A 12,296-nucleotide genomic window follows, 5' to 3' on the forward strand; every position below is an offset into this window, starting at 1 on the left:
CCCGTGTCCAGCTGCGACGAGCAGCCATGGCTGCTCCGAACGGATGTCGCCGCTGTTTCTCCTTAACCTCCATTGCTACTGCTTCGACGTTGTTTCAGCCGAATCCTTAAGTTCGAGTTCGTCGTTGGTTAGTCGTTCGTCGTTTCAATCCGGTTAGTAGTTTTGAATTTTATTTTGTCCATTTTCGTTTTTATATTTCTCAAAGTTAAAATCGTTAAATATTTGATTCTTGTTTTGTTCGTTGTTCATCGTTGAAATCGTTTTTCTAGTTTGTTCATGTTCATGTGCTTTGTTAAAATTAATTTTCAGATTTCAAAATAGAAGTTTATTAGTTGTTTTCATGTTTATTTCATGTTTGTATTATTGTTTAAGTGAATATTTGTTAGTTTAATATTTGTTAGATTCAAATTGAAATTTAATTAACTGTTTCTTCAATTTGTTTCATGTATTTGATGTATTTTCCGGAAATTGTTAATATGTTAAGTTCAAGTTTAAATTCATAATTGTTTCTTCTTAGTTTTTGTTTTGTCATTTGCCTAAAAGAATTTAGTTGTAATAAGGGAAGTATGTTGGTTTTAGTCATTTGAATCCGTCGTTTTTATTTTTAGATTTAATTCATGTTCATATTATGTTTGTTTGATTTTGAATCCGAAATGTGTATAGTTTGATTTCTTGTTTACCATTTGTGATTATTTCTTGAATTGGTCTCATAATCTTGTTTAAAGTTTAATATAAGAATTGTTTGTTGTAATATTGTTAGAGTGAATTTTAAGTTCAATATGATTGAATTTAAAAATCTAAATATACTTGTTTGTTGTTGTTGTTGAATCCGAAAATAGGATTGTTTGTTGCTAAAATATTGTTTAATCAAATTTTAGTTGTTCTTTATTGTTCAATTTGTGTTCATGTGATTTGTTGTTGAAATGTTGAAGAAATCATGTTCATGTGATTTGTTGTTGAAGAATTCATGTTCATGAAATTTGTTGTTTGAACATTGTTAGAAATTAATCATATTGTCTATATTTTGGTTAAGTTTGATTAATTGATGTGTTATAGCTGATGGGTAGTTTGGTAATTTGTAGTACTTTCGGGGGTAAATTTGTAATTTGTAATAGGGTCGGAGGGGTAGTTTAGGAATTGTACATTTTGTAATTGTTTATTTGAAGCATGGAGGACAAAATGAAATGGGGTAGTTTGTGATATGGTTATTTAATATAAAGGGGGGACAAGACAAAATTTAGTGGGGGGAATCTTGCATTATTTTATGTTAGGCATGGGGGACAAAATATAATGGGGTGGTGTGATATGTTTATTTAATGTAATGGGGATGAGTGGGAAGATAATGGGTTTGGTAGAGAAAATGGGTTGATTTTAATTGATTAAAAGATTTATGGGATGAGATATAAGTAGAAGACTTGAAATCAGATATATATACACAGACAAAAAAAAACGAACAGAGAATAAGAGGAAAAAAAAGTTGAATATTTAAGAGAGAAAAATTCCGAAAAATATTCAAACTTTCAAATAAAAAAAAACTAAAAAATCTTCTGCTTTCTTTCATTGTTTGAAATCAACATTAATTGTTGTTGTTTCATAAAAGTTGGAAGCATTTGTTTTGGGATTACTACTTCACCGGTCTGTTACTGGGTTGTTACTGTTGCTGGGCAGTTGTTGCTGTGTTGTACTGTTATTACTGCTGCTGATTCTCATCTTCATTTTCTTTTGCTTCCAATATCAGGTACACAACTGACACGCTGGTTATTGTAATCCGAAATATGAAGCATGAATACATATGAAGAATGAAATTTTGAAGTTTTAATTTCGTTTTTCTTTATTCCTTTTGTTGATTGTATTTAAGCTATTTCATGTATTACTAAATAATAATTGGAATAAGAAAAAATAACATAAGTTAGTCTTTAATGAATCAGTTCGGCAAAACAGGTTAATTCACTAATTATGAAGTTTTCAAGATTATCAACAGTAGGTTAATCATGAATAACTAGCTAAATTTAGCTAAGACATGAATTTAAATTAAATTTCGTAAATTAGGCATTAAGGCATTTGAGTTCAGGCAAGATTAGAAACTTCGTTTAAGTCTAAAAGACTTTCTAAAAAGCTTTAGTAATTATGGTTAAAATCTAGTTTCAAATGGTCGTGAATAATTAATCTCAATAGTTTTTTTTATAATAATGCTGAGTTTTAATCTAGCTGTATTTGATTCTTTTAAATATTAGTTGTCAAATTTTTATTTTATTTATAATTTCGAATTTTTTTAAATAAAATTCCTTTTCATCAATATTTGTATTAATCTAGCAATTAGTATGTCATGCTTTCTTAAATAAATAAAATAAAAGCTAGTAATTAATTAGGATTTTTTTTCTTTATTTTAGAGACTAATTTTTATAGAAAAATGTAGTCGCTTTAAGATTTGTCCATTTAAAATAAATGAGATGAGCCTCGCTTAATAAAATGTATAGATTGCGGGGCCCTCAATAAATGTACATTTAATTGCTTAGAATTCGGGAGGAGCCGTTTTAGCAAATTTCACGGCCCTACCCAAAAATAATGATACGCTAGTCGCTTTAGGCGCGTATTTAACAATGTTATTTTCTTAAATACGGGTGTGCATTTATGTAACCCAAATCCAAATCTCAACGGAGTCGAAATGTGTCGATAACCACGGGTGCATTGATTGCGACGTGGTTTGAAATACGTTTTCACAATGTTGCAATTCTTCGTAAAATAATAACAATAAATAAAAAATAATAAAAGCGGCTAAAGGATAAAATTTGCACATAAGTTTATAATACGTATTATATCAGATAATCAAGCCGAATATAACAGTTGAGAGACCGTGCTAGAAACACGGAACTCGGGAATGCCTAACACCTTCTCCCGGGTTAACAGAATTCCTATCCGGATTTCTGGTATGCAGACTGTAATATGGAGTCATTCTTTTCCTCGATTCGGGATTAAAATTGGTGACTTGGGACACCTTAAATCTCCTAAGTGGCGACTCTGAAATAAATAAACAAATCCTGTTTCGACTGTCCTTTAATTGGAAAAAACTCCTTGCACCCCGCGGGGGCGAAAAAAGGAGGTGTGACAGCTCTGGCGACTCTGCTGGGGAATTACCTTCCAGAATCTCTGGTTCAGGGTTCAGAATTCGAGCTTAGATAAATTGTTGTACTTAATTGTATCTGATTTTTCTACATGTTTTATGCTAAATGTGCTAAATGTTACCGCTTTTATATTATCTGAACTGTATATAAACTGTGCCGACACCCTTCTCTCTTCACCTCCGGGGATGTGCTTACTGGTTGAGACTCCCTATTCTGTTAGTGTCATACCCTGAAATAAGAAAGAGGTCGGACAAGTTACGAAGCCGGATGGCCTTTTGGTTCCCGGTAAGTTGCCCCCTCCTCGACTCGAGTTGTCCGCTCGGGTACACAGTCTAGTACACTGACCCAGGTTTTGAATATAGAATAACGTGACTTCATGCCGGATCCCTAGTAGGAACGCTTATTTGCATCACGTTGCATTTGACTTAGGGGACTCAACACAGGGGTTGGGTCCGTCTAGGACTAGCAACCTGAAATGAAAAGACCATTCTGATGCATCCTACTTGCTCTGTACATATATTTGTTTCGAACTTGCATGTTGACCGGTTTCTGAATCTCGAGAATGTTGGAAAATTGAAGGAAAAAAAAAAGAAAAAAAAGGAAAAAGAATATATCAGTTAGGGAGTTAATTGATTATTTTAGAAAAAATCAATGACCAATTACTAGCGAAACTCTGCCGAAATTTTGAAAAAAAAAGAGGAAAATATTTTATTTTGTTTTACTAAAAAATATAGAAAAAAAAAAGAGTCTTTTATTTTTGGAAAAATAGATTGTTTTATTGTTTGTTGAAAATGGGAAAAAAATCGTTCTTTTGTCTTTTTCAAAAATAGAAAAGGAAAATAGATTGTCTTGCCAGGAAAAAATGAAAATGGAAAAGAGTCATGTTTTAAAATAGTTCGGTTAATTTGCCCGAACTATGCGGGTTTGATTCTCACCGGATGTGAGATACGTAGGCAACCCTCATCGGGTCCAACCCCCATTTTTTCTAAAATAGCCAAAAACCAATAAATAAATAAAAAACGTGTCAAAATTTTAATTTTGTCATAAATAAATCGGATGGTGTCCAGCCTCCCCTTTTGCTAAAAAATAGCCAAAAAAAAATATGTCAAATTTTAATTTTGTCATAAAGAAGTCGGGTGATGCAGTTTTGTCAAGACATATCCGAACGTTCCCGAAAAGGACGCCGGAAGGCTGACTTTGCAGCCACCTTTTGGGTCATGTTTAGGATTTTGATCCAGTTGACCCACACAGCCTTAAAAAATCTTTGCCCCCGAGACGCTAAAGGGTCGTGTTTGCAACACCCGGTTTTTATTGCAATTTGAAAAAAAGAAAGAAAGAGTCAACGGTCAGGTGAATACCGTTTGTTTTTTTTAGTCAAAATAAGTCGAGCCAGCTTCGGCCGCGTCTTAAACCGTTCTTGCCAAAATAGCCTTAGAGTATCTTTCAGTTGTCGAAAGGCTATTTTCGTAAAAGAACGGACAAGTGTGTAAAGTGTCATAAAATAATCCTCTCCGGCCTCAAAATTTGGAAAGGGCCACGTTTGCAAAAATAACCGTTCGGTTGCATTTGTCAAACGGAGAAAGGAAGCTGGCCGTTTGTTTTTGGATTTTGTAAATCTCTTGATTAAAATATGTGGGTTGTTTGATTTTCGAGTTTGTAGGTCATCTTCAAACCATTGAAACCCAGTTTGTTTTAATATGAAAATTGATAAAAAAAATGTTTATTGTTTATCTTTATTGGTCCGAACTACGCAAGGTCTGATTCATGCGGGGTCATGATACGTAGGCAATCTCCATAAGATTCGACCACAACAAAAAAATGAGAAAAATGAGAAAAAGAGAAAAGAAAAAAAATGAAAAAAAATGAAAAAATCGAAAAAAAGAAAAAAAAAGGAAAAGATGTTGTTAATAATGAGGACGGACTGAGTCCATTCTAACCTGTTTTGCTTTGAATCACAAAGAAGGTTAAGGTGGTTGGTTTGTGGTAAGCCGGACATACAAGACCCAGAAGCATACTTTGCGGGGATCAGGCATGATGACAGAAGCACTCACATCCTATTGGACTTGTTGACTAAGGTTGATGATATTGAAGTTGGCAATGGTCTGGGCAATACTGATGCGAAGCTCAGTGGCTGAGATGCCAGTTTTGATAAAACGGGAGGACGCTCCATTCATTGGTTAGCAAGAAAGAAGCTTTTGGTGGCTTATTTTGTTGTCATTTCTGTTGTTCGGATTATTAGGGTTGTAATTCGGATATTGTCTTGTGTCAAACTGTCTTATCTTTCCGTTTTGTCATAGCGGTTTGTTTAAGTTTGTCCAGGTTGTTTTAGGATTTTATTCTGGTTTGTTTTTGTTTATTTTGTTATTCAAACCATTTCACCGGTAGTCTAAAATAAATCCGGTCTTTTATTATTTCCAGTCATTTTTTTGTTTAGTCCTTTTATCATTTTTGTTCAGCGCCGATTCTCGTGACATGACATGCGCACACAGTTTGGGCCTAATCTTAAAAGTTAATCATAAAACCCCGGAAAGGTGATCAAAACGTTTAAAGGAAATAAAAAAGGGTTTGAGATCATTTGAAACCCAAACCATGAGAAATTGGGGCAAGTAAATGAGAGTGTTGTCCAACGATGTTATGTGTGTATATGGTTCTCTGGTCCAATCAAAAGATGTTGCCAATGTTTTCGGCGGTTTGTTTAATTGTGTTGTTTGTACTTGGCGTGTTTTGGAGATTGGAATGACGAAGGCATTTTGTTCTACTATCCAAACAGTTTATCCTTCGTTAGCCCTTTGAGCCTTATTTATTTTCTTTCATACCCCTCGTTCGGAATCATTAGCAACGACTAGAAAACACAAGCATGACAGGTAAACAAAAAAAAAGAATAAAAAAAACAAAAAAAAAGGAAAGAAAAAAAAAAGAGAAAAGAAAAGGAAAATGATAACAAAAAAAAACAAAGGAAAGTCAAATAAAAAAGAGGAATTGGGAACTACGTTTGACCTGATTCCTCAAAGAGGATACGTAGGCGCTTCACAACTCGGTCATAGGGTGCATAATGGTCATAATGTGCATAATGTGCATGGTGTAATAAAAATAAAAATAAATAAAAATCCCCAAGCAAGAAACTGGGGCAAAGGTTGCGCTTGTGGTGAGCAAATATGGTTCCGAAGGTTGTAATTTTGAACCCCCAAATTTATTTTGTTTTTGAGCCTTTAATACCCTTCTTTCTAGCCTGTCCAAAAACCCACATTACGGTCCAAAGAAAGACCTTCTGACCAGTCTGCAAAAGATGTCAAGTCAGACAAATGAGAGTCTTACCGGCGAACATAACATTCTGTTTCACAGCAGAAAGGACTCTAATCTCCAGCAGAGAGAGTCATACCGGCAACACTCCAAATCCCCAGCTGGAAAGTGATACAAATGAGAGAGTCTTATCGGTGAAAATCTTCACGGACACCATAAGGCGATGAAAGCTGAGAGAAAAACCCAAAATGAGAGAGGCTTGAAAGTGAAAACCCTTCGGGCACTACAAGTCGAATAAGATTGAGAATCATATGGGGAATTGCCAATTGAAGATCTTGAAAGATGATTGGCGGTAGAGGATAGGCCACATGCGCATGTCATGACCATTAGAGTCAGTATCTGCATTTGATAGATTTTTATTCTTTTGTTAAAGAGTCATTTTTTTCTTTGTCTTTTTATTGTGTTCCCTTTTATCTTTTTCCTTTCATAGAAAAATCCCCAATAGAGTCTGTTTGGTCAGAACAAGTGTGAATTGACTTCAAAATATGCCATCAGCTTTCCAAATATGCAAGATGAGATCTGACTAGTACATCCAAATGGTATAGTCAGCAAGGAACAAGCGCGAGGCCAGTGTCAAAAAAAGAAAAAAAGAAGAAGATATCCCCAGCAAAAGGGAATTGACAAAAGGATTGACGAGTGTCAAGAGGGATACCCTTGCCGAAATCAAAGGTTATAAACCTCAAGGCCAAGGCCCGTGGACAAATCAAGGAGAGCAATAAGCATGATTTGGGAAATTCATGCGAAACTAAAAGGTCGTGGAAATGCCAGTTTCCGAGCTATGCCACAAAAGAAGAAGGATATCCCCAGCAGAAAGGGATTATCCCCAGCAAATAATATCATCCCCAACAAGTTGTGGAACACACAGCAAGGAAGGAGAAAGGGAAAACCATCCCAGTAGGAGTATCACAACCAACCACTACGTTTTAAACTAACAAATTTTGTTTGATTTGAAACAGGTAAAGGAAATGGCATTGATGCCAGAAATGCATGCCACAAGGGATATTGTCAAACTGGGGCAGAAAATTTTCCTTTCATTTAGAAAATTTTCTGGTAGTCAAGTACCCATTCGAGGAAGAATAAAGATAACACCAGTCTCAAGGGAAGTGGTCTCTGAACCAGTGTTGCCCCCAACATAATAAGTTTCAATGGAGGAAGTTGTTCCCTAGCAGACAGAACAAAGGGATGAAGCTTGTGCTCAGAAAAGCAAAAGGCCAGTATCATTCCCAACAGCCTTTCGAAGAGTGAAGCACTAGTTCTGAAGGAATCAAAATCCCCCAGCGGTGTTATCTTCGACAGCATTATCCCCAACTGATAACATTTTATCCCCAACAGGTAAGTAAATAATTCCCCAACAGTGTTATCCCCAACAGTCTCAAGGAGTCCAATACAGGTTTAGTGAAAATCGGTATCCTCAGCGGTTCCTTTCGGGGAAAGGCAAAACGAGTCGTAAGGGAGGTAGTCTTCGAAGGAAGAAGCTATGTAAAAAAAAAAAGAAAAAAAAAAGAAAGAAAAAAAAAGAGAAAAAAGAAAAAGAAAAAGGGGGAAGTAGTTTGCAGAGGAATGAAACATCCTACTTAAAAGGAAGTAGTTTTGGAAGGAGTAAGATAACATATTTACTCAGCAGAGTTATCCTCAGCAGTGTTATCCCCAGCAGATCATCGAGATGTAGAAGCATCCTCGACAGGGTTTCGGGCAACCCAGAGTGGGTAAGGAAAAAAGGGGGAAAAGTCATCCCCATCAAAATAATCCCCAGCAGTTTCGAGGGAAGACAACACATGTAAGTAAATAATTTAGGAAAAAGGAGGTGTGACAGCTCTGGCGACTCTGCTGGGGAATTTTATCCTTTCAAATCGATGCTTCATTCTTCTGGAAGCTGCTGGGGATGATAATGGCTCTTCATTTCAAGTGTTGAAGTTGGGAGCCCGCCCAGATAACAGAGGCATACATTCAGTCTTTTCATTTCAAGTATTGAAGTTGGGAGCCCGCCCATATAACAGAGGAATACATTTCAGTCTTTTCATTTCAGTTGTTGAAGTTGGGAGCCCGCCCATAGAACAGAGGCATACATTTCAGTCTTTTCATTTTCAGCATTGAAGTTGGGAGCCCGCCCAGATAACAGAGGCATACATTTCAGTCTTTACATTTCCAGAATTGAAGTTGGGAGCCCGCCCATAGAACAAAGGCATACATTTCAGTCTTTACATTTCAAGCGTTGAAGTTGGGAGCCCGCCCAGATAACAGAGGCATACATTTCAGTCTTTACATTTCAAGCGTTGAAATTGGGAGCCCGCCCAGATAACAGAGGCATACATTTCAGTCTTTACATTTCAAGCGTTGAAATTGGGAGCCCGCCCAGATAACAAAGGCATACATTCAGCCTTTTCATTTCAAGTGTTGAAGTTGGGAGCCCGCCCATAGAACAGAGACATACATTTCAGTCTTTTCATTTCAAGCATTGAAGTTGGGAGCCCGCCCATAGAACAGAGGCATACATTCAGTCTTTACATTTCAAGAGTTGAAGTTGGGAGCCCGCCCAGATAACAGAGGAATACATTTCAGTCTTTTCATTTCAAGTATTGAAGTTGGGAGCCCGCCCAGATAACAGAGGCATACATTTCAGTCTTTTCATTTCAAGTGTTGAAGTTGGGAGCCCGCCCAGATAACAGAGGCATACATTTCAGTCTTTACATTTCAAGCGTTGAAGTTGGGAGCCCGCCCAGATAACAGAGGCATACATTTCAGTCTTTAATTTCAAGTATTGAAGTTGGGAGCCCGCCCATAGAACAGAGGCATACATTTCAAGATCAAGTCAGAGGACAATAAAACAGAGGGTTACAATAGGAATCCCCAGCAGGAAACAACAAAATTCCCCGGCACCGGGAAACAGAAGGTTGCAACAAGAGGTCACAGTACAAACTCAAGTACATGTGTCAAAACAAGAAAAGCACCGGAAGAAATGCAAGCAGACAAGAAAGCAAGGCAATAAGAAAAATTGCAGTCTAGCCTAGCTTATTGTTTTCTTTTAACCACAGTGTAACAAGGAGATCGGTAAGCAGTGGTAATAGCATGCAACAACAGTAACAATGCAGTCCCATGGTAGTCCCAGCTACCAAAATTTCCCGAACTACATTGACCTGATTCCTGTTTAGCCCAGGATATGTAGGAAACCTTTGAAGCAAAGGTTCGGTCAAATCTTTTTCAAAAAATGCTTCAACAGAGTACTCGGATGGGCAAAAATCGCTCGCTTTATCTTTGCACGAAAACCCTTCGTGTCTCCGGGCAAAGAGGGGCAGCTGTAAGCACGTGATTTTTGCCCTATATGAGAATTACTCCCAAAAAATTCAAAAATAAAATGATTTTTCTTTGGTGTGCAATTTTGTGATATTTTGTGATATTTTGAATAATTATTTGTATTTGTCTGTGCGTGTTTATTTGCTAAATTAATTAAAAAAATACAAAAATATGTCGCATTTTGCATGTAGGATTTAATTCTACAATTGATAGTAATTAAATTTGTTTTACAAAAATTAAAAATTACAAAAATAGGCATCGTTTGCATTTTTAGCATTTAATGTCCAAATATACAATTTTATGCTTAATTAATACTTAATTGTGCGTTAATTGTTATTGGGAGTTAATTTGCGCTTTTATAACTTAATTTAGTTCTTAATAATAGTTTAAGTATTTTTATAATTTAGTTTTAGAAAAATAAAAGAAGAAAAGAAAGCGAAAATATAAAGAAAGTCGGAATTGGGCCTCTTCTTCAATTTCAAGCCACAGGCCCAAAAAATGGCCCAATCTTCCCTACGACCCAGTCCATTTCGAACTGGGTCGACCCAGTCCATAACCCAAAAGACCCAAACCCCTTTGTCTTACATTTTACAAAACAAAACAAAACAAAAAGAAGACAAAAACCCTAAAAAATTTCTAAACAATCCGCCACCCCCCCTCATTTGCTTCATCTTCTCCAACCTCCAAACCCCACCTCCCATGGCTTCCCTTTGCCTTCAACCTCAAGCAAGCCATGGCTACACACACACTGTTGCAGCGTCAACCTTCTCCAAACAGACCCAACAAGCTTCACTTCATCGCCTTCGGAGCTCCCTCGTCGCCATCGATGCCTCGTCGATTTCATCATGCTTCCTCCTCGCGTCCAGCCATTGATGCTACTGTTCACGCAGTTGTGCCTGTGTCGTCACTTCATCTTCTTCGTCCAATGAACAACAGTCCAGCTACTTCTTCTTCGTGTTCGTCAACGCTCGTTGCCATGGCTGCTGTCGCGACTGCGTCCTCTCTTCGTCGACCGCGGCTATCGCCGCTATTTCCGAGCACGTCGAGCTGCTGCCATGGTCGACCAGCTGCTCCTGTTCCGAGCACGTCAACTGCTGCCTGTGTCCAGCTGCGACGAGCAGCCATGGCTGCTCCGAACGGATATCGCCGCTGTTTCTCCTTAACCTCCATTGCTACTGCTTCGACGTTGTTTCAGCCGAATCCTTAAGTTCGAGTTCGTCGTTGGTTAGTCGTTCGTCGTTTCAATCCAGTTAGTAGTTTTGAATTTTATTTTGTCCATTTTCGTTTTTATATTTCTCAAAGTTAAAATCGTTAAATATTTGATTCTTGTTTTGTTCGTTGTTCATCGTTGAAATTATTTTTCTAGTTTGTTCATGTTCATGTGCTTTGTTAAAATTAATTTTCAGATTTCAAAATAGAAGTTTATTAGTTGTTTTCATGTTTATTTCATGTTTGTATTATTGTTTAAGTGAATATTTGTTAGTTTAATATTTGTTAGATTCAAATTGAAATTTAATTAATTGTTTCTTCAATTTGTTTCATGTATTTGATGTATTTTCCGGAAATTGTTAATATTGTTAAGTTCAAGTTTAAATTCATAATTGTTTCTTCTTAGTTTTTGTTTTGTCATTTGCCTAAAAGAATTTAGTTGTAATAAGGAAAGTATGTTGGTTTTAGTCATTTGAATCCGTCGTTTTTATTTTTAGATTTAATTCATGTTCATATTATGTTTGTTTGATTTTGAATCCGAAATGTGTATAGTTTGATTTCTTGTTTACCATTTGTGATTATTTCTTGAGTTGGTCTCATAATCTTGTTTAAAGTTTAATATAAGAATTGTTTGTTGTAATGTTGTTAGAGTGAATTTTAAGTTCAATATGATTGAATTTAGAAATCTAAATATACTTGTTTGTTGTTGTTGTTGAATCCGAAAATAGGATTGTTTGTTGCTAAAATATTGTTTAATCAAATTTTAGTTGTTCTTTATTGTTCAATTTGTGTTCATGTGATTTGTTGTTGAAATGTTGAAGAAATCATGTTCATGTGATTTGTTGTTGAAGAATTCATGTTCATGAAATTTGTTGTTTGAACATTGTTAGAAATTAATCATATTGTCTATATTTTGGTTAAGTTTGATTAATTGATGTGTTATAGCTGATGGGTAGTTTGGTAATTTATAGTACTTTCGGGGGTAAAATAGTAATTTGCAATAGGGTCGGAGGGGTAGTTTAGGAATTGTACATTTTGTAATTGTTTATTTGAAGCATGGGGAACAAAATGAAATGGGGTGGGTTGTGATATGGTTATTTAATATAAAGGGGGGACAAGACAAAATTTAGTGGGGGGAATCTTGCATTTGTTTATGTTAGGCATGGGGGACAAAATATAATGGGGTGGTGTGATATGTTTATTTAATGTAATGGGGATGAGTGGGAAGATAATGGGTTTGGTAGAGAAAATGGGTTGATTTTAATTGATTAAAAGATTTATGGGATGAGATATAAGTAGAAGACTTGAAATCAGATATATATACACAGACAGAAAAAAAAACGGACAGAGAATAAGAGGAAAAAAAAGTTGAAT

Source organism: Nicotiana tabacum, chromosome 16 (assembly GCF_000715075.1).
Source record: "Nicotiana tabacum cultivar K326 chromosome 16, ASM71507v2, whole genome shotgun sequence".
Classification (NCBI taxonomy): domain Eukaryota; kingdom Viridiplantae; phylum Streptophyta; class Magnoliopsida; order Solanales; family Solanaceae; genus Nicotiana; species Nicotiana tabacum.